Here is a 21,753-nt window from a genome sequence, read left to right as displayed (position 1 = left end):
CTTTTCCTTTCGGGGGCAATTTCATCTACTTCTAACTCTCAACTGAGCAATCGAAACCTCCGAATTGTCCAAACGACAATGTTTCAAATAATTTTTTCTTCCACGCGCATTTGCATCTTCACGTGCTACGAGAACCTTCTAACTCTGGGTTTACCTTGGTTACCTCGGTGAGTTTCGCACCCGCATAACCCAAATTAAATAATTTTATTTTGTACAATGAATTTCTTTTTTATCAGTTTCATTCATGAAACTGATTTATTGCACAAAAAACCCTAAAACTTGCCGTATAACTGCGCACAGAAAAAAATGAACAAAAATGATGGTGTCCCAAGGGGTATGGACGGTTCTACAGGGTCCGTTTTCACTGAGTCAATGTGGGTTCCACTTGTCCATCACGTTTTTGGACAAGATCATATACGTACGTGAGGAGACGAAAGATGGGACGAAGGCCAGATGACCGTAGGACAGCACAGACGGTTACACAACTGCTGTTGCCGCCAGGCGAGCTGACCGGACACATTTAAGGATAAAAAAACAAACTAAGGAGAAAAGAATCGTTGGCGAAGCAACGGGCATTCTCGTCCGAATATAAGCTTACCTGGAGCCGAGAATTTTGCGACGTTAGAACACGTCGAAGAGTTGTCGCTTCTACGAGCAATGCAAAAACAATTCTTTTTAGTGAGGAAACGGGTTGTTCAGGAATGAGGAAAAAAAGAGATAGGAGGGGGCCCGGCGAGTAACTGCGTTGCTGTTATTCAAAGAAAAATCTTATTTATTATTTCATAATTCTCTACCGTGGGCTGCGAAGCGGTTACTTGTACGAGTTTTTGGACTGCCGCATCACTATAACCGAATGGATCTTTTTACTGGTAAACTCTCAATTGACTTGTTAATTAGAATAGCCAACCAATCTACGAGACAGCCGTTTATTTAGAATTTTTGCACTATGGAAATCAGCTTCTAGTTAGCGTTAACGGCACATTAATAAGGCGGTCCTTAGGTAGTTAAAATTTTTACAATCTTGCCGCTGAAAAAATGGAAAAGCCATGTAAGTCATGGGAGAATGGTCCTTATGTAAAACCTCTCGACAAGTGTGTATGATAATGCGGTAATAAAGAAATTAGTAATGTAAAGTAAGGCCGTCAACCTGTAGCACATACAGTGAGGGACAAAAGTATTGGCACGCCAGAAGTTCCAATATAAAATGACTGATTCTGGTACATTAGCAAATAACAAATCCAATGAAAACTAATTTATTTCAAACCTCACATCTTAAGGTACTAACTACTCCTAGATTTAACATTATATTATTTTTCTAACAAATGGTTACATTGCAAATACAGGGTGTTTCCTACCTACGTGTAAAAAATTTAAAGGCGTAATCCTCGACTGATTTTGAGTCAAAAATGTCTGATAAACGTATGTCCGCAAATGCCTCGTTTCCAAGATACAGGGTGTTGACTGAAAGACGTTGAAAAAGGTTTTACAGGTTTGGTGGTATTTACTAACTTGTTTATTGTTAGTTTTTTTTGCTACTTTTACTACTATAAACAAGATAGTCAGTGTTATTTTGGTGTTTTACTCTCTAAAGTGAAAGAATTTAGTTCTGTGTCTCAAAAATCAGATTATACCTCAGTTTTGAAAATTTTTCAAATGCCTAATTACACTAATCAAGAAATGGCCAATATGGTTCTTGTTTATGGTCTTGCTGATTGTGAGTGTTTGGCAACGAGGCGCATTTACATGGAAAGGTTTCCAAACCACCTTAGCTCCCAACCACCAAACCTTTAAAAACCTCTTTCAACGTCTTTGCGATACAGGATCTCTTATGAAAACTCCAGGAGGAAAGCCAATAACACGTCAAACACCATAAGTGGAGGAAGAAATCTTAAGACGTATTGAAGAAAACCCCGGAACCCCCGGAATTGCCTTTTCTAAAATTCAAACACCCAAATTTAGTCATTTTGGAAATGAAATCTCCTTTTCTTGTCACATTTCCACACCCTGTATCTCGGAAACAAGGATTTTGCGGACATATGTTTATTAGACATTTTTGACTCAAAATCAGTCCACGATTACGCCTTTAAATTTTTTACACGTAGTTAGGAAACACCCTGTATATAAACTAAGCATGGAAATCCGTGGACAAAAGTATTGGCACACTTAGGTAATATATCTAACTAACTAAACACTAATACTTTGTATGAAGACCTTTTCTTCTCATTACTTCAGCTGATCTTCTAGGCATCGACTATACTAAATTTTGAGTAAAATTTGGTTCTAGATCTTCCCATTCTCTTTGTAAAATTTCTTTCAGCTCTAGTTTGCTTGAAATATGATGTTTCCTTATTCGTTTTTCTAATTCGTTCCAAACATGTCCAATTGGATTGAGATCTGGTGACTGTGGAGGGATATTTAAAGGGTGGGGAACATTAAATGCGATCCATTGTTTCACGATATAAGCCGTATGCTTTGGATCATTGTTCTGTTGGAAATAGAATCCGCGATCCAATCGAAGTTTTTCAGCACTCTGCTTTAAATTATTTTTAAGGATATTTAAATACACGGTCTTATCCATCACATTATCAATAAAGATAAGTTTTCCAACACCCCTCGAAGCCACACATCCCCATACCAACACACTACCACCTCCATGTTTGACTGTCTTATGTAGATTTTGTTGTTCAAGTTCTGTGTTGGGCTTTCTCCATGCACACACTTTACCATCGGACTGAAAGATGTTGGATGTTGACTCGTCTGAAAATAATATGTTGTCCCGAAATTGGTTGTCCCGGTCAATGTACTTTTTGGCAAAATTTAGTCTTTTTTTCTTATTTGCTTTGCTAATATAGAGCTCCTTTCTGGCTACTCTAGCTCTATATCCAGCACGATGAAGGGTCCTGCGGACTGTTTCACTGCTAACATCTTTTCCATTCTCTACTCTTAAAATGGAAGCAACTTCAGATGCTCTGGTTCTAGGATTAAGTCTAATTTTGTTGACCACTTTTCTTTCTCCCCGCGCAGACAACTTTTCCGGGCGGCCACTTCTGGGTTTATTCAAAAAATCATTGCTAGTTTCAAATCCTTTTAAAATATTTCTAACAGTGTAACGGCTTCTCTTTACTATAGTTGCTATATCTGAGTAAGATTTACCATCTCTTCGTAGGTTTACAATAATTTTTCTTTCACTGACAGACGTTTCTTCACCTTTGCGTCCCATTATTTTAAGAAAAAAACTAACAAACTGGAAATATTTTTAACTTTGCTCGTCCCTACAGGTAAAGAATTCATAGCAAATATAAAAAAAATAGTAAACAAGTTGCTTGTGAATCAGAAAAACTATTTAATTATTTATATTACCAAAGTGTGCCAATACTTTTGTCCGTCACTGTACATATACTCGATTTCGTGTGAAACGCACCACCCAGCAATAATAAAATTAAGTCATTGACGTTGACAAAACGATGCTTCATAACAGTTTCAAATTAGTTTCAGCGAAAAAGACAGAACGCAATGGTTTTATCATCGTTTTTGAATACTTTTTATCTTTCGTACCCCTTCACGTACCCTTCATGCAGAGTTTACTGAATGGGACTTCCCAACAGGATAATGCAAGGCCGCATACTGCCGACATAACTCGGAGGTTACCTTGGCCCGCAGTGTCACCGGACCTATCACCTATTGAACGTCTTCGAGACATGATGAGTCGCCGTTTTCGAAATTCGCCGAGGCCTTTAAGCTATTTGGGTGACCTGCGACACCACCTTGAAGTAGCGCGGAATGAAATACTTCAGGAGGATGATGACCATTTGTCGCGAACCATGCCGCGAGGGGTACATGCCCGCATTGTTGGACGAGGCCCTGGCACTCGTTATTGCATTGTAATTAATAAATCGTGTTTTCTAGCCGAAACTCTGATGATTTGATGCTCTGTTGTGAGGCATTATCTCGCCAATATCACAAAACTTAGTAACAATTAAGTTACAACAATAATGATTATTATTGTTGCAGCTGGGTGGTGCATTTCATATGACGGTGAGTTCACGCAATATGCGAATGAATAACGTATGCATCGAAGCCTCTCTCTAACGCGCCTGCAAAAGCCGCCTTTTGGAACCTTCACACTAATTATTGCCTCTATAAAACAAAAATGAAACAACACTCGAGATGAGGAATATTAAAATGGGACGGTCATAATTTTCCATTATAAACCAATCTGACCCATCCCCGTTTAATAAACATGAGCCTTTGTGCTGCTACGAATAAAGAATGTAATCGATCCATCATATTAAAATGCGAACCGTGAGGTTTGAGCCTTAAGGTTAAGGTTCTGACAAATGAGCTTGTAGAATTTGAATATCGCCTGCTACGGTGCATTGCGTAAGGTTCCGTCAATTTGATTCTTAAATGGGTGTTGCCGAAATGCTTAGATATTAATTAGATTATGCTAATTCGGATACATAGCTTGTAGCGTCTGGTTTCCATCGGTGCTCTAGCATTGGACAGTTTAAGCCGAAGCAGGACGCGCTCGGGCGACCTTTGCAGGAAGTCCTACTTTAGAGATATAAATAAATAATTGTTAATGCAAAAACTGAAGAAACCTGCAGCCTTTCACCGCAGCCAGTCGACATTTTCAACGTAACAACATCTTAGGCAAAAATCCATAATACATAAGCCGATATAAATCAATAAATCAAAATATCGGAAGTCGGCTTTATTCGTGGGTAAAAAGTCGTCCAGATGATGGTAAAATAATGTCGATTTATGGACTTGGGTTGCGGGATGCCTTCGTCAGTTCGACTTGAAAGTAAAACGATAAAAATGGGGATCACGTCCTCTTGGGATAATGGCCGTCATTCGCATTGAGTGAATCTGCCGGAATTGTTTTTAAGCCATTTTTTCACAATTTCCATAAGACATTATTATTGTTGGTTATTTAATATTGAGATATGTGGTTGTTCACCTCTCACTTTTTCGCAACGGTAGAGGATGTTGGCTTTTTATGTAACCGATATAGAAGAATTCATCACTCATTCAAGCATTTCTTTCACTATACACGTTGTAATTACCATAATTGCGGTATAACGATTTGGAAAACAAAACCAAAGCAGTGAAAGTTATCTATGCATCCATCTAAACATATAACGGGCCGCGAATTATATAAATCCATATCGATATCTTTAATTATCTCGATATCGATATAGATTGTATTCGTCCCATTCTATTTGCTTCGTGCTTTTACTTATTGTTATAATGAGTTGTGAGATCGGCTCCGGTAACACAATCACTGGAACTGAAACGTGAATGACAAATGAGTATGAAACTTAAGTCAAGCACATTACTTTCGCTAATCAATATTCTACAAATATCACTTTTTTACATCGGAACTGCGAAAAGTCGATCTTGCAGTTTACCACTGAGGTCTGGCGATGGTCTACAGTGCTTCAGAACGTTACTCTTAAAATTTCAACTGGAAGGATGGCTGCCGAGGCTCGTCACCCACTGGAATTCGGCCCGCCCTTCGCCGATTTATTACTTACGCGAGTTCATCTCTGGAAATCCTCGTGGAGCAATAAATGCGACGATAAAAAATTCTTACGTGAGTAATAAACGAGATATTTGGGCAAGTCTTATCAAACAACAAATTCGCGTGTTTAGAAATATGCGAAAGGTGTAAAAATCATGCCGAGAAGTGTGGGCAAGAATGCGGTGCCCTCGGTTGAGCACAGCCATCAGGTGCAGAGGTATTCAGATTGGATCTGTGCGCAATAGCTTCTGCTTTAAGGGACAGAAATTCGTATGAGAAGATGTGGAGAAGTGACGCAAAAGAAGTTTCATACGTGAGTTACTCGCGACAATCCACGATGAGTTCATCGATGATGATGCGTTGATGCCGACAAAGATAAACCAGAACATTCTAGAAGAGATCGACATGGTGCACGCAGACAACAAGTTAAATCAGCGACCAGCACAGATGAAAATGTAAAATATTCATATTCGGGCTATCGCGAAAGAGGCACTATATTAGCCGTGTCCACGATCGAAATTCGGACCCCGAACAGGGTGGACACAAAACGGGGAACACAGAGCGGATCGGTAGTAAGGTTGCTGCACAGAAATGCAGATTTCACCTGTTGCCGCCTGAGGGGAAAAGCTTCGATTCGCTAAGGGTCGAGTTATCGAGGGTTGGTTAACTTTACCCCGAGCCACGCCGCACCAAGAACCTGTCGAGTGGACGGTTCAGATTTAGTGTTTCTATAGAAATTGGCGTGCGAGTTGTTCAAATTGGCAGCTCATCGACGGTTCGGCCTGAACCACCACGATTCGAATATTCTTAAAAATGACGGTCCTTAATGCAGAAACGAGAGGCTTATTGAAAAACTTCTGTTCTCTGGTGTCATAAATCATAAATGCCATCAGGACAATTGCATAATAACTAGACAATTTAACACACATTAAACCAGCGTTACTCCTTTATGGACATTTAAAACCGCTTAAAATAAATCGAAATGATAAATTACCAACGTTAAAGAGCACTCAAAACGTGTAAACCAGAAACATCTTTACCTTGCGAACCGAATACGATCCTCTCTGCCAGAACCAGCCAAACTTTATTCCCATCACTATGTGACTCCTACGCGCACCAACTATCACTATTCCGAATTGTGTTCAACACGGCCCAAGAAGCCGAAATGATAATAATGGGAATTTTTCGCTCGAAAACAATAGTACGGGAAGGTCGACCATACAGTTAGATTTAAACTGAATCGGAGATAAACGAGCTACATCTTTTAAACGAGCTTCCTTAATTACTGAACATTAAGATATCAATGATACGGCCACAGCCCTTTGGGCGTTATCTGGACATTCAGTGACGTTTCGGGCGACATGGCTTTGGCCAAGGCTGGCTGAAAATTTCACATAGATATGGTATTTGTTTCTCAATATGTTTATTCGCTGTGGTCAACAACGATTTTCGTGTACAGGTGTCTGTAACTGAGAGCCCATTAGAAGTGTTTCGGGACCCGTGAAACTTTGAAAATCACAATTTGGTATGCAGCTGTTTGAGCCCAAGATCGGTTGATTTAATTTTCCTTAAAAACGGTAGCATTTCCGAAAATATCAGAAATTGATAACAGCTACGCCATCTTTTCTCATTTTTTCGTGATTTCATGTTGAACTTCTGGCCAACATTTACGTAACGTACGGTCAACCTAAAGCGCTAACTTTCAGAGAAAAAAATTGTTTCATCTGAAAATTGGCAAAAAGCTCCCGTGTAAACGTAGCTATTGTAACAAAGGTGAAACAACGAAATTTTGAAATTAAAAAATCAAGACACTGCTCCGCATTCTTCTAAATTAAATTTTTTGATAATCACTTGCAGGGTGGCCTGCCAAGTCACATCACAACAGTTCCGCAGAATCATTTTTTACAATTGGGACACCCTATATCTTATTACACGGGTTGACAGGCACTTCCATTCTGCATTCATTCACGTAATATTTTTCGCTATTACATGAGAATTTTTTAGAGTTTTTGAGTTTTGACCAGGGACACTTGCGGACACAAATATGTTTGGAAACAAATCGGGGACGTTCTGAACAAATATTAAAATAACTTGTTGATATGTAGTTAAGGATATTACAGCATCAAGCAATTAATTGTGTTTTGAACATACATTTTTTCATTTTTCAAATGGAAAATTGAGGTAACTTAAAAAATTCTTAAGTAAGACTAGGAAAGTTTTACGTGACAATGAAACGGTTTTTTAACCCACGTAATAAAATACCTGGCGTCCCAGCCGAAAACAATTGTTTTTGTATCGGCCTAGATCAATTTATTTTGCAGACCACCCTGTAGACAATCATCAAAATTTAACCTGAGAAGAAGGAAGTGCGGTATTTTAACTTTTTACTGGCAAGTTTTTCTCGCTCTACCTTTGTTTTGCTATAACAAATTTTATTACACAGAAGATTTTTGCCAATTTTAATAATAATAATGGCCACCGCGCTCACCGGATTTAACTCCGATGGATTATTTTTTATGGGGGACTCTAAAGTCCATGGTATACTTCACGGCCATAAATAGTGAAGAGGTACTATGGGGACGAATTCAAAATGCAGTAAACATTTTAAAGAACGACGAAGAATTGATGAATAGAGTACATTTTAGTTTCTTGCGTCGGATTAATCTTCGTATGCAAGTCAATGGTGGTCATTTCGAACATCTACTAAAAGTATAATTTTTTCGTGTTTATGTTTGGTATCTATGTTTTCAAGTAATTTGTAATCTATTTTTAAGTTTTGATTTTTTTCGATCCAACTGTAAGAATAGATATGTAGTACATTAAAATTATTGTTGAAGACATTTTTAACAAGAGACCTTTTTTCCTTAAAAAATGTAGGAAAACACAAGTTTAGTCATAAATAAATTTTATACCGAGTGATGGAAAAGTTATGCCCTTTTAAAGAGGGTTCATCGAGTGCTGACAACGCCCTCTACATTTTGTGTGGATACGACATTTTGTGTGGATAGCAGCATTACCAACCAACAAATTAATTTTTTTGCTTTTTTTTGTTTTTACTTTGACGCCCTGTATTTCGAAAACCGCCCACTTTTGGACTAAGGTAAATTGGGTTAAATCGTCATGTTTTGACCTCAGAAATCTGTGGTAGAATTTTGTACAGACCTTTTAGAGACACCCTGTATATGTATATATAGGCATTACATTTAAAGAAACAAAGTTTTATCAACTTCCAAAACTTCAGAAGCTGCCGCCACTCCAAAAACATTTCAATCAACAAATCTTGGACTCAAACGGCTGCGCAGCGAATAGTGATTCTCCAGCTTTCGCGATTTTCCAAATAGTTACATCGGGCACTCAGCTAAAGACACCCTGTATGTGACGTCAGTCCCGAAGTCAAAAATCAACCTTCTACATCTACATAAATATACACTCCACGTGAATCGCTTTTTTCGTATTTTGGCACCGCTCAAACAGCATTTTACCTTTTTTGGGACTGTGGGTTCTTGTAGCTGAAACGAGTTTTTTTAACGAACCCGCACCTCGGACGTGTAACAAGAAAACACATACAAACTTCGGGGTTCCAATAAAACCTTAATTAAATTCCACTGTTTAGTGTTTTAATACTTTTATATCCCCAAATTGAGTCCGAAGATGTGGAGGAGTTCTTGGAAATTGCACGGCAGCTCTGTTATTCCTGTCCAACGATTTGCGCCTCATTACTCAGCAATGCACCTTTGTTATTTGTCCGTGACCCTAATTGATTTTTTGGATATTAAAAAGCAATGGGGTCGATTAATGCGAAAAGGAACCAATTGAGTTCAGTGGGCGGAACGGTGCATACCAATCTTCCTGCATCGCGATCCTGCGTCGTTTTTCTCTCTTTAGGTTCGAGCGGACAATTTGGTTCTGAAATAAAGGTCGTCATACGTCTTTGTCAGGAGTGCAAAATCCCCTGTTGCATCTGGGGTCAACTTATTGTTTATCTGCATCAGAATATCAGAAAGAGTACGCACATGTACCGGGTAGATGTTGTATGGGATATTTCTTTGCGACTGGAGGTGATAGATCAAGTCGAGCGTTGCTAATTTAGGGGATTTTAAGACTAAGGAGTGGTGGCTGATGCTATAGTTCAGTCGTGGAAGTCACATTGCTGAAGAGTTCCAAGTTGAGATTTCTCCGTTAACGGTCCATATGTGTTCGGTTTTCCATATGGTCAAACAGACAGAGATTCGCGGGCGGTCATAAAGTTTGCTCTTCGAGTCTTTCATTTTGGCTCCGACTGATCAGGATTCTTCCTGTACGGACAAACACAAAATTACGAGCTTCACGCGCAGTCACTTTTTTCCGTGCTCTCCATCTGCGATGAAGAAATCACAAGAGAAAGATCGAAATTTTAGTGTGATCAAGCTGCGCCTTGTATCTGTTAAATTGCAGCGACTATCATCTTCACTGATCACAATTTGAGCAGTTTTCGGTGAGGCGATGAAACAAGCTCCACTTCGTGGCTGGCTCCCCAATGTACGGGGGACCTCGATTTCGGTGCTCAGTTAACAAATGGGCGTTGTAACAGCAATCTGCCTTTTCTCGGTGGTTTCTTGCAGCAAAATTCGAAAAAAAAAGACATGCATGAAACCCAGTGCGTTTCGCGGCTATGGCCCCCATTAGCTATGTCTGCTTTCGCAGGGGGTCGCGAAAAAAGGCATTTTACGTGCTCCAAAGTAGCCTCCGCTTCAATGTCCACTCATTTTGATCCGAGGCTAGAGCAAATAAAGTTTTTTTCTTTTTAGAAATTTAATTTGGTTTTATGATCGAGTTAATTCAGTGCACTTCGACGACGATCTTCTAAATTACTGAGTAAATGGGAGGACATTTTAAAAGAGAATGATAATAAGGACGAACGTAATTCTAGAAACGGTTGACGATGACTCCACGCTCCGCGAAACGTTTTAAGGCAACAAGAAGTGTGCAGACTAGATAATATTCAATTTCCGTAACTTCTAGGTTACATAGCTTGCGTGGCTGGTCAGATTAAGAGTCTTTGTATCAATGCGATCGAGATGACTTAACTGGTTATTGCTCTAACTTCGACTCGGCCCGCGTTCGATAAGAGCGAGCCGCAGATAATAATAATTAAGTAAGAAGTACCTGTAAACCGAGCCGTCCCCATAACTCGCAAACAACACCAAAACCCATTCAATTTTCCAGCGCAGTATCATTAAAATATAAGTTGCCAGTCTTAAGTCGTAATGATACAGTGGCCGAGCTAATTCAAACAGTCACCCGATTTGCTGCGAGTACTAATCGTACAAACGCCGAGGAGGCAATTAGGCGCATCCTGTGTAGAACCCGGTACTCGTAGGTACCTACCAACCCCGGCTGCGCAAATAAACAAACAAAACTGGAATTAAAACGCGACTATTAATTAAATCGATTCGCGTTTTTTTTTCTCGCTACACTTTTATGATGACCATTATTTCGATTCCGTTCATTTCTTTAATTTGTAGCATCTAGCCGGACCAGAGACGGGGGTACTGCTCGCCATAGGCGTAACCGGAAACCACGTTGAGGATGGGGTGGTTCCTTGCATTACTCAAAACAATGCGTCTTGCCGCTTTTGGCACCAATCAGGATTCCGTACGTGTAACGATTTTTTGCGCTTGCGCCGGACGATATGTTTATACACACAATGATCGACCAACTCCGCTCGCCTTAGCAGATGAATTTTGTGCTTTTTCCAAATCAAGATTAGTTGTAATTCATTCTAGCGAGGTGAGCTCAGTCGGGCTGCGTTAAATCTAACATTTGAGCCATATCAAATTCGCACATATGTATTTTTTACTAGTGCCACGTTATACCGATTTGTTACTCCATTGGCAGCAGCAGCCAATTTAATATAAGGAGAAGAGCATCTGAACTTGGAGGTTCTCGGTATTCGGTATCGGGTACGTGGCTGAGTCTCGTGTTTACCTACACTATTTGCACTTGCAGCATTACTCCGGGCACTTGTTGTCGTTTTGTCGGAAAGCAGTTGAGTAATATTTTTCTTCTTGTCGGTCCGGGACAAGATTCGGAATTCGTAAGCGAGAAAACCAAACGTAAACTCACGGGCAGGAAATAATTTTACACGACAATAAACTTTGCGCTTCGCCCCGGTAATAAACTGCGAACGCCAGATGTATAAAAAATATCAAGTTACTCTTTTTTATACTGAGCGCTACACATTCGCAGGCACACGTGACAGCATCTCCTAATCAAGAACGTTACTACGAGACTTTTTGCGAGGGATCCAAATGCGTTGCAAATTCCTCCCCATCATGCAAGGTGCAAGTTTCAACAAGAGAAAATATTTTTTTCTCCCAAATTTCCCTTGGAATGCGAAATCAAGTTAAAGAAAATTCAATATTATCTCGGACTGATGGGGTGGATCTGAACCCCCCAAACCCTTCTCGGCTACGCCTATGCTGCTCACTTAAAATATGTTTGTGGAAAACGAACTTAAAAACTATAAGTACTCGGTTTACCTTGACGTAATTGCATTTGAATTACCTTCTACGCCATAGGCGCACATCGTTACTTTTTTTCAGAAGAGGATATAACAATTTGTCACCGACTTGGACAAAAACTCGCCACCGATGGCCATGAAACGTGCAGCGTTGCGCAATACGGTCAAATGCCTTTGGCAAGTCCGAATTTCGGTTTCAGCGAATAGTAATCTGTATTGAAGGGGTCCCTACCACACTGTTGCTTTGCATTCGTGCCGGCACCAGCTGTAATGACCATCATCTATGGACTTGCATTTATTGTATTGTTTGGACTCTGTGCCAGTGTTAAGTTTCTTAGGCCTCAAGGCAAGATTCCTTGCGTTAAAGAGCGCACGCCCTACATTAGCTCGGGCCAGCCCACTCCGCTTGGCCGTCAACATCGACCTGACGGAACACGCAGGTCCGAGTCGACCCGTCTAAGTCGGATTCGGTGCCAGCAGCCCTTTAAGTAACAGTTTTTCACAAATCTATAAATACACGAAACGACGTTCATGTATCAACCTGGATTTTTTCGTTTTATTCTTAATTATTTTAAACTTTTCGCGCTGATTTAATGCTTTTATACCTCATCAGTTTCAATTGTTCGATGGTAAAATGAAGTTATTTAAAAGGATGAATCGATGGTGTCACAAATAATCACAATTAATTGGTATAGCCGGTAATTGTGTGCCAAGAGCTTGGGTAGGGAAAAGTCATTAGCAAATGACTGTTTTTATTTACCTTGATTTTTTTAATTAATTTTGTGGTAAATCGCCGGTTAAGCAGCTTAAATCGCATGACCTGTTTTTAATTGGTTATTAAGAGATTTTTTCCTTAAAGCACAAGGTTCTTTTTCATTTCAACGAAACTTGCTCGCTGAAATTGAAAATTCGTAAGCGGCAACACGGGTTCCACTGAAGACCATCGGACTTCGTTCTTCGTTCAAATGAGAAACGAAACACTTTTTTGTCCCACTTGCGGCGATTATCTGGACCGAAATGTTAGTGGAAGTCCTAGGTTCCCACAAATTGGCATAAACAAATATTTTAAGTAATAACTTCCGTTATTTTAAATTCACTTACATAACTGTTTGCTTTTGTCATGTGTACTATTGCAGTACCTCTTTTGGCCATGAATTTAACGCACTACAGTTACATGTGTGTAATTGCATAGAAATTAGTTTTTGAATTGTGAGAATATGATAATTGTTGAATGACAACTGCGGTCTGCAAATTCATTTTTAATAGCCGGAAATATGTTGTTTTGTGCATATTATATTATGTATATATTATTACATTAACGCATTACTCAGAAATTGAATAATTATGACATTGTGATAAATGCATTGACATCGTAGGAGGGAACTGACTGAAGGGAAGTTTAGGAAGCAAAGAAATGCCAAGGGGGTAACAAAGCTTTGGATGAATTTAATTAACAAATATTGGTAGCAGTACCGTAAACGGTTTTCGCTCCGATCGTTCTGATTTTTTAATATGTTGTTCTAAAGGTCATTTTGAACAACTTTTCTAAAGGGACAAGGGCGCGCAAATGCCTCTTTCACACTTTTTTTAGGTTGAACATTTTTCCAAACGGGATCGTGGAGCGAATAGGGGTTCTGGGTGGGGTAAACTGCCTCACTATGGGTATGTAATGTTTTGTTGTTGCTTTAAAGATCTGAAACGTTGTTGACAATTACCTCACTCAGCACTCCAATTCACTCCATGAATCCCGAAAGACACTTCACTTAATCGACTAAAATACTAGCGTGGCCCCTGCGCAAGGAAGATCCACAAAAATTTTACAATTTTATTTTAATTGCAATCGCAATCGAAAAAAATATATAAATTCTGATCAAAATAAGTAAATGAAAAACATAGTGCTTGATAAGAATTGAAACTAAATGAAATAAATTTCCTTTACTGAGGTAATCCGAACTAACCTGAACTAACCTGAACTAAATGAAATAAATTTCTTTACTGAGGTGGACGTAATTTTGCAATTTCAATAGAGAAATAATGAATGTCGCTTAACAAAGGAAATGACCGTTTAAACAAAAATTCTGCTAGATATCCAACAAAATGGGGCTCTTTTCTTCTATATCTGGGAATGCTGGGAGAATCAAGCAATGTTGTCGAATTGATAAATTCAAAAATGATTATTTGGATGAAAAATGGAAATGTGTTACCTTACCTTACCTCACCTTACCTTATCTTACCTTACCTTACCTCACCCAGCACCCCTATTCGCTCCGCGATCCCGTAAGACAGTTGGATTTGGAAAAATGTTCAACCTAAAATAAAAGTGTGAAAGAGGCATTTGCGCGCCCTTGTCCCTTTAGAAAAGTTGTTCAAAATGACCTTTAGAACAACATATTAAAACATCAGAACGATCGGAGCAAAAACTGTTTACGGTATAATTACCCAAATATTTTCCAGCTACCAGTGAAAAAACAAGGACAAATCAAAAACTTTGCCAGAAAAATGACGTGAACGAATATTTGTCCATATTACCAAGAAGGAAAACCAGAATATTACCGATGAATTACCCTCACCAAGCGCTATGTTATTAAGAGTATTATGATTTCTTATCGGGGAGATAGATGTCTGTAATATTCACGTATAGACAGTTCTAGAGCTGTTGGCCGTTCCTTCTCCGTGTCACATATTACCTCCTCTTTCTGATTAACCCAGCAGGACATTGTCACACATGCATATGCATTTTGCCAGACCCTTACGGTTAGTAAAGCAGAAGCTATTCTCTTCTACGTCCCCTGACAGATTGCAACTTAGATTACACTTCATTCGTTCTTAATCCGTCAAATTGTTTTTTTCTTCGCTTTTTGATTAAATTAATTATCTCACTCTCCAAATATCGTTCAGTTAAGCGTTAATACTGTAGTGAGTTTACCCAAACCCTATCAGAATCACTTACAAGCTCCTCAGCACCATTACCAACAACCTTCCAAGGTCACTATCACAGCCATTATTGGTCCAACTTTACGACACATTCAACCAATCCCATTTCAGCTCTTATCGAACGGAAGCTCCGTACTCAAGTGCTTTACATCACGTAGAATAACCTTTTTATCTATGTGCTAACTGACCATTACAAATATTTGTTGGAATAAGAACAAGGGCTGATATCCGGGGGTTATCAGACGCCTGTCTCCGTTCGGGTCCCATTCAAATATCCACCTGTCTAGACTCGTGGCTTTGGCTCGTGCTGTTTTGGCTAATTGACTTGTGTTCGGGGGATTTATTCTCAAAAGTTGACGTTGTACTCAGATTGGAGATTTATTGCCGTTTCTGACAAATATACGGATACTTGGAAGTTTAATGAATCGGTTTAATAGGAAAGTGACGGGTTCATTATTGCCTAGATGGGGCCTATAGCGATGGCGACATCGAGAGGTGGGCGAGGAACTTTTTGACTTGGCAATATAACTTAAGAATAGTCCTTGTCGTCAACAACCTTAGAGAGTAATTTTTCTGCATACCTACCGTAGAACGTTTTACCTTGCAGACAAACTCAAAGGGCTTTTAGTAACTTTAAATCCGTCCTTGACTGGCATCTTACCTGAAAATAAAGGAAAAACGTATTAAATTTAACTCGTTACCACAGCGAATTGTTCTATAAAATTGACGCTCCTCTAATTTTAGTACCTAATAAAAACTGGAAACGTGACCTCCTTAATAAAACCACCTTACATTAATTATTGGAAATTTCATTTTACTGCTTTTACTTGATTGCAAACAATATCAAAAACGGCATAAAACAATAATTTATATACATCTTTTTATGGTCACTTCTCTATCTGCCAATTATTTCATACAACTTTCACCATCGTTCGCGCATTTGAAACGGAAGATACGCTTTTTGTCCTCACAAATTACTAAGTTCTTCCATTGTAATTTTACTTTTGTAACTGCGTTATTAGATGGCTCAAGCAATAAACCAATTTCTAATTCAGTGGCGTGCCGACTAATCTTCCCTTGTGCGCGAAGTCCCCATCTCAAGTTCACTTAATAGCTGGCGGCCGGAGGAAGTATCCCAAATCGGGCTTAAGAAAAATCAATATCTTAGTCCCCTCTAGGAGATTTGTCGCTTTTGAAAAACCTTCTATAAAATAATCTGATTTGTGCCGTCAGGAGACTGTAAATCCGATTTTAATAGTCGCTTTTGATAACGGAAGGGCCTACGTGAGAGAAACTTCGTAACCATTGAAGAAGAGGTTCGAAGGACGAGAGATGGACAGGGGTTATGTATCAGTTATCATTAGAGATAAATTGTTAACGATGTGGTGACGGAAATGCACCTGCAGTTTATGATTTGGGTAGCATTTCGACGAGTGGGATTTAATTTAAAAAAAAAAACTAAAATGGCCAGGTAGTATTTTACGTTATGGACCATTACGAGAACCACTCGGTATGGCGCTGGCCAAGAATGTAATGTTGATCATATTTATCCGAGCGATTTCAATGTTTCGATCTGTATTTAATACTAAGAATGCTGATTGAGAATGCTCATGCAATCACTTCAATTTTGGCGTTAAACTCATGTGAAACACCGAAGTGAAGCCAAATTGCTGCAGATTCTCCGTACAATATTACATTAACAGATCCCTGAACAGACACAACAAAAGGACGCGAATTTCCAAAATCCTAATCTACATTGTCCCTTCAATAGTACCTTTTAAATTCTTCTTGACGTCCGTTCAAATCCGTTGGAAATCGGATTGCCGAGGGGGCAATGGTCAAAATTAAAAAGGGAGTCGTTTGTGCAATCCGCTGTATGTTATTGGAGAAATTTGCTCCAAAAAGGTTTTATTACATTCACTGGAATTGAATAGTATATCCCTTTCAAAGACTTATTAGGGACTTCTACAACAATTTGGGGGTATAATTTTTCGTGAATGGTAATCTGCCAATCGGATCAGCCTGAGAACATCAATCGGCATAGGCAATAGGCAAATAGGCAATAGGCAAATATTACGTTTTATCCATGGAAACTCCGCCGAATTGATGGTAGCGGCTCAAGAATGCGCGCGAGGAGGTTAGTCTGGTTGTCTCCATTGCAATGAATGGTATGTCGTTGTAGATGAGATCCGTAAACTCTTCATGTTGGGGTTCAAAAGGTTCAAACTTGTGGAAAAGTACAGGCTTGATATGGTAATCTCCGATCTCATGCTAAAGCAACATATTATGCTATCTAAACTGTCAGGGAAAAAAATAGCGTCCTCAAGAAAGAACCGTTAATCCCAACAAGACAAATATTATCCGATCTGCAAAACAGGGAAAACTGAGGGCAACCCGAGAGCCTCTAGACTAAATGGAATTCAAGTGTATTTTGTCACTGAAACCAAATATCTCGGCATATGCAAGCCTCAGCATATTTTATTCCATTATATATATATATATATATATATATATTTAATCTTTATTTCCAGGGAGAAAGGCTATCGACGATGCTGCAATGGAGTGGTTAAAGGGTAATGGGAACGGGATTGCCTTGTTTGTCTTTTAACGCAAAGAAGCTTTGGAATGGTCCATTTCTGACGATTGTCTTTCCATTGTGCCTGAATTTGTTACTATCTCGAATTATTCTTGCGTTCATATAGTAATCATAAATGTAAATATAAATATCTATATAATCGGTCTAAGGGCAACTTGTGGCAGACTAAAATCATATCATTGCAGAAATAAATTTATTTCAATTATTATATTTTATAAATATTTAAACAATGACCTTGGTAATAATATCGAAAAGCAACAACTTTTATTTCAATTCATAACACAAAAATTCACCTCAAAATTTGATTCGAAACGATTTTCAAGTGTCCTTCAATATCTAAAGGTCACCTCTCTTTAATAAACAAAAAAATGGCTCTTAGAACTTCACCTCCTGCTCTAGTTTCCACATATTCCATTGTCAAGTATTTCACTACCAGTCAAAGGGGATGTACCATTTAACACCGAGCTAGATCTGAACGAATGGAGGACAATCGGTCACCGCATTGAAGACAGAGTACGAAAACTTCGATAAAAAAGCCAGATAAGGATGACAATATGTGTAGCACCGTATCAATCGTCGGAGTCGAATTTATTAAATCGTATATCTATCCTTGTCTCGAATTCCAATGTCGTACTAGTCGGAGAGAGACGGACTTTATCCCAGATGTTTCGTCATAATCTCAAAAATATTTGTTTCGAATTAGCAAGAAAATTGTGATAAATAAATAATTTTAATTAAAATAATTGGAAATTATGTTTCGGAGTGATAGCTAAAATAGGAAATTGATTATTTTAGGATTTCCAGATATGGTACTGCAAAATATGTATTTATCAGACTGTGAGGTTAATCCACATTGTGTATTTGGAACCGGTTACGTCTCTTGAGGTGCGTCCCAGGAAAAACAGGCATTTCACGTTGGTCACTTGGCATATACGCAGAGAAGGAAACCAGTGGGGAACATTTTACATAGCTAAGGTCATGCAAAGAATATCTTAAGCATATTTGCTGACTTCAGGCTAAGTGGCGGATGAGCCTAGCAAGGCTTCCACTTAGTCTGAGGTTCTCCAACACAACTTTTGTGTTGTGCTTGATACTTAATATACTTCCATGGACTTTCATCCTCAAGGGCGATTGTCACGGCATACATCTACTGTATATACAGTATCTAACAATCTTGTTCGTGCACATGGATTTTTTAAAGAAAATATTGAGTCTGCGTCCTCAATTTTTTTCACGATTTTCACTCATTTTGAGAGAAGAAATGTATTAAACATACAGCATGTAGTGATTTGCAAAACTGTCAAAGAACATATAACAAACCGAATCACTAATCTTAGCCGAACTATCCCACTTCTATGAAACATTGTTGTTCGTACAAATCATAAAAACGGCGCCTAAACCTAATGGAACCAGTTTTTTCGGAACACCATAGAGATGAGTCATGTCGTGTTTGCATACTGCACTATCAATTCAGTTGATATCGTCACGGATTTCATACATGTCGAAGAGTACTTAGTTGTGATTTAAGGAACTTTTTTATCGTCAATATGGCACCGAAAGGGTACAGTTTAAGAAAAATAGGCGAACTAACTGAGTTATGAACAATTTAAAAAACGAAGTCGAAAATTTTCCAAGATCACCTACGAAAGAGTTAAATGAAAGAGATGAGCGTATGATAGTTAACGGAATTAAAAAAAAACTAAGTTAAGCGTTCCCAAAATGCAACCCAATGGTGGAAAATGCAATAGGAAATAACGTGTCTGAATAAACGATCCGTCGCGTATAATGGAAACATGGTTATCATAGCGATCCAGGAGATCCCCCAAGTGCCGTAAAATACCTGGGCATCCACCTAGACCGTAGATTGACCTGGAAGAAACATATTTCGACCAAAAGATCCCAACTTAACATGACCACTAGAAGCCTGGCCCGGCTGATAGGATTTCACTCCCAGATGAGCCTAAACAGCAAAGTCCTTGTTCACAAATGTATAATCCGACCTATCTGGATATATGGAATCGAGCTCTGTGGAACAGCCAGCAATTCAAACGTGGGCATTATTCCACGGTTCCAATCAAAAACTCCACGTATGCTAGCAGAAGCTCTATGGTACGTCAGCAACGCCACGCTACATGACGACCTAAACGTGGAAACTGTCAGAGACCTGATCCAGAACCGTTCTGCTAGATATCTATCCCGCCTAGGCACCCGTCCCAACCATCTGGTTATGAACCTCTTGAACTCTTCGACATATTCCTCAATATTGCGTAGATTTAACCCGTTGGAACTAACTGACGGGTTCGATTAATCACGGGGTCTGACTGGAAAGACAGTCACCCTCTAACAAACTCGGATACTACTTAAATCCAGTTGATGGATGTCCTTGTTTGTGACAGATGGGAACTTTTAAGATAAATTTTTTTAAAATCATAGCGGAATCCCCCGAAAGAAGCCCTACGTGAGCAAAGAAATCGGCGTAAGAGACTTTCATTCGCAAAAGAACATCTAAATAGAGATCCAGTGTTTTGGGATGGTGTAATTTGGTCTGAGGAAACAAAAATAAACCTTTTTCAATAGGATGGGATCTATAGGGTGTGGAGAAAAATTAACGAAGACAATAATCCTCATAATACACTTCCTACTGTAAAATATGAAGGTGGTTCTGTAATGATTTGGAACTGCGTGACCTCAAATGGAATTGGAAATATTCATATTATCGATGGGATTATGGATAAACGTGTTTACAATGTAATTTTGAAAAATAATGTAAAGCAAAGTGCACAAAAACTGGGTGTCCCAAATATTTATAGATTTCAACAGGACAATACGGCGCATACAATACAAAGCACACGGCCCTAACTAATAAAAAATGGCTAATTTGGAATGTTCAAAAATGATTAAAAACGCCTTCATAATCGGCAGACTTAAACCCGATCGGGCGTTTGAGGGCAATTTTAAAAAGAAATATAAAAAAATACAAAATTTCGTTTAAAAAAGAATTAAAAAACCTAACGGAAGAATGGGAAAAAATCAATCCTAAAATTTGTAAAAAATTGGTTTATTCGATGAATAAAAGATGTCGAGCGGTCATCAAGGCAAAGGGCTACTCGGCAAAGTATTAATCGATTGTTGTTCATGCAAAATGTTGTTTAATTTTATATTTAAATTTAATTGTACGAACGAAAATATTGTATGAAAATGAGGTAGTTTTGTTAAATTTGTTGATTAGCTTTGTTATATTATATATATTTTTTTGAAAGATTTATAAGTTAAGTACTTTTATTTATAATATATTTGTTGTTGAAAATAAAAGGAAAAAATTAACTTTGACAGCGCAAATTGAATTTTTTTTTCAAAAATCCATGTCTACGAACAAGATTGTTAGACACTGTACATGCCGCGTTAGGGCAATTCATTGCATGCTGCGAGGATGTTTGATATGTAGAGGAGATGACAATATTTATTGTTTTTTTAAAGCAGTTCAAAACTGCGTGACCACCTCATAACTTTGATTTTACATGAACGATGTAATTGTAAAACTCATAATACACATTGGCGTGTAAATAGGGGTCAGGATGGTCCAGCTGCGCGTTTGTCCGTTCATTTTGCTTGTGTGGACCCAAATGGACGATTTCACAGCACAGCTATCGGTTGTACAGTGTTGCTTCTATTATCTTTTTGTTTAAGTTTCATTATGAGAATAAGCGTCTTTTTTTAGTGGCTTAATTAGTGCCAGCGCGTTAAAAATGACTTTGCCTCGCCAGTCACATAAAGTACTCATTTTTCTGAACGTCGCACTTTACCACGCATGTTATTTTTCGATATTAATAAACGTTAGCTGTAATTAAACAAAAAAAGTTGTTGGCTAATTATTGAGGATGAATGAGGACGGAACTCTGCAAGAGTCCCTCATAAAACGTTCTAGCCCCTTCGTTCATGTTGTTTCATATCATTACTGCGTATTTACCTGCCTCTTCATCAATTTCGAGCTTCGTCCGCAGAGGCGACATATCATCCTCACAATCATGCCTGTCGTCGGCGCACGACAGGTAAGCTTCCAAAGGGCACTCGAGATGCCCTAAATCCTCTTATCAATGCATTATAAACTGAGTGCCCAATCTAACATCCAGACCAGGTCAACGTACCGTAATCGTTACAAACCAACTCCTTACGTTATGATGTCACATTCTCCGC

At 38.7% G+C, this 21,753-nt stretch overlaps 1 protein-coding gene across 3 annotated transcripts in view; it reads right to left on the bottom strand.

The window, feature by feature from the left end:
• LOC136348349 (rho GTPase-activating protein 20-like) overlaps positions 1–21,753 on the bottom strand; it is a 188,526-nt gene that overhangs the window by 16,303 nt on the left and 150,470 nt on the right. The window contains exon 1 of one of the 3 annotated variants that reach the window (XM_066299098.1): positions 15,549–15,607. The exons of the other annotated variants lie outside the window; for them this stretch is intronic. The gene's annotated coding sequence lies outside the window, so the exon portion shown is untranslated. Of the gene's footprint in view, positions 1–15,548; positions 15,608–21,753 lie in introns of those variants that run through there. 3 annotated transcript variants of the gene reach the window in all.

Source organism: Euwallacea fornicatus, chromosome 32 (assembly GCF_040115645.1).
Source record: "Euwallacea fornicatus isolate EFF26 chromosome 32, ASM4011564v1, whole genome shotgun sequence".
In the NCBI taxonomy this organism is placed as follows: Eukaryota; Metazoa; Arthropoda; class Insecta; order Coleoptera; family Curculionidae; genus Euwallacea; species Euwallacea fornicatus.
Note: the sequence above shows the minus strand (reverse complement) of the source record. Positions and strands in the feature narration are given on the sequence as shown.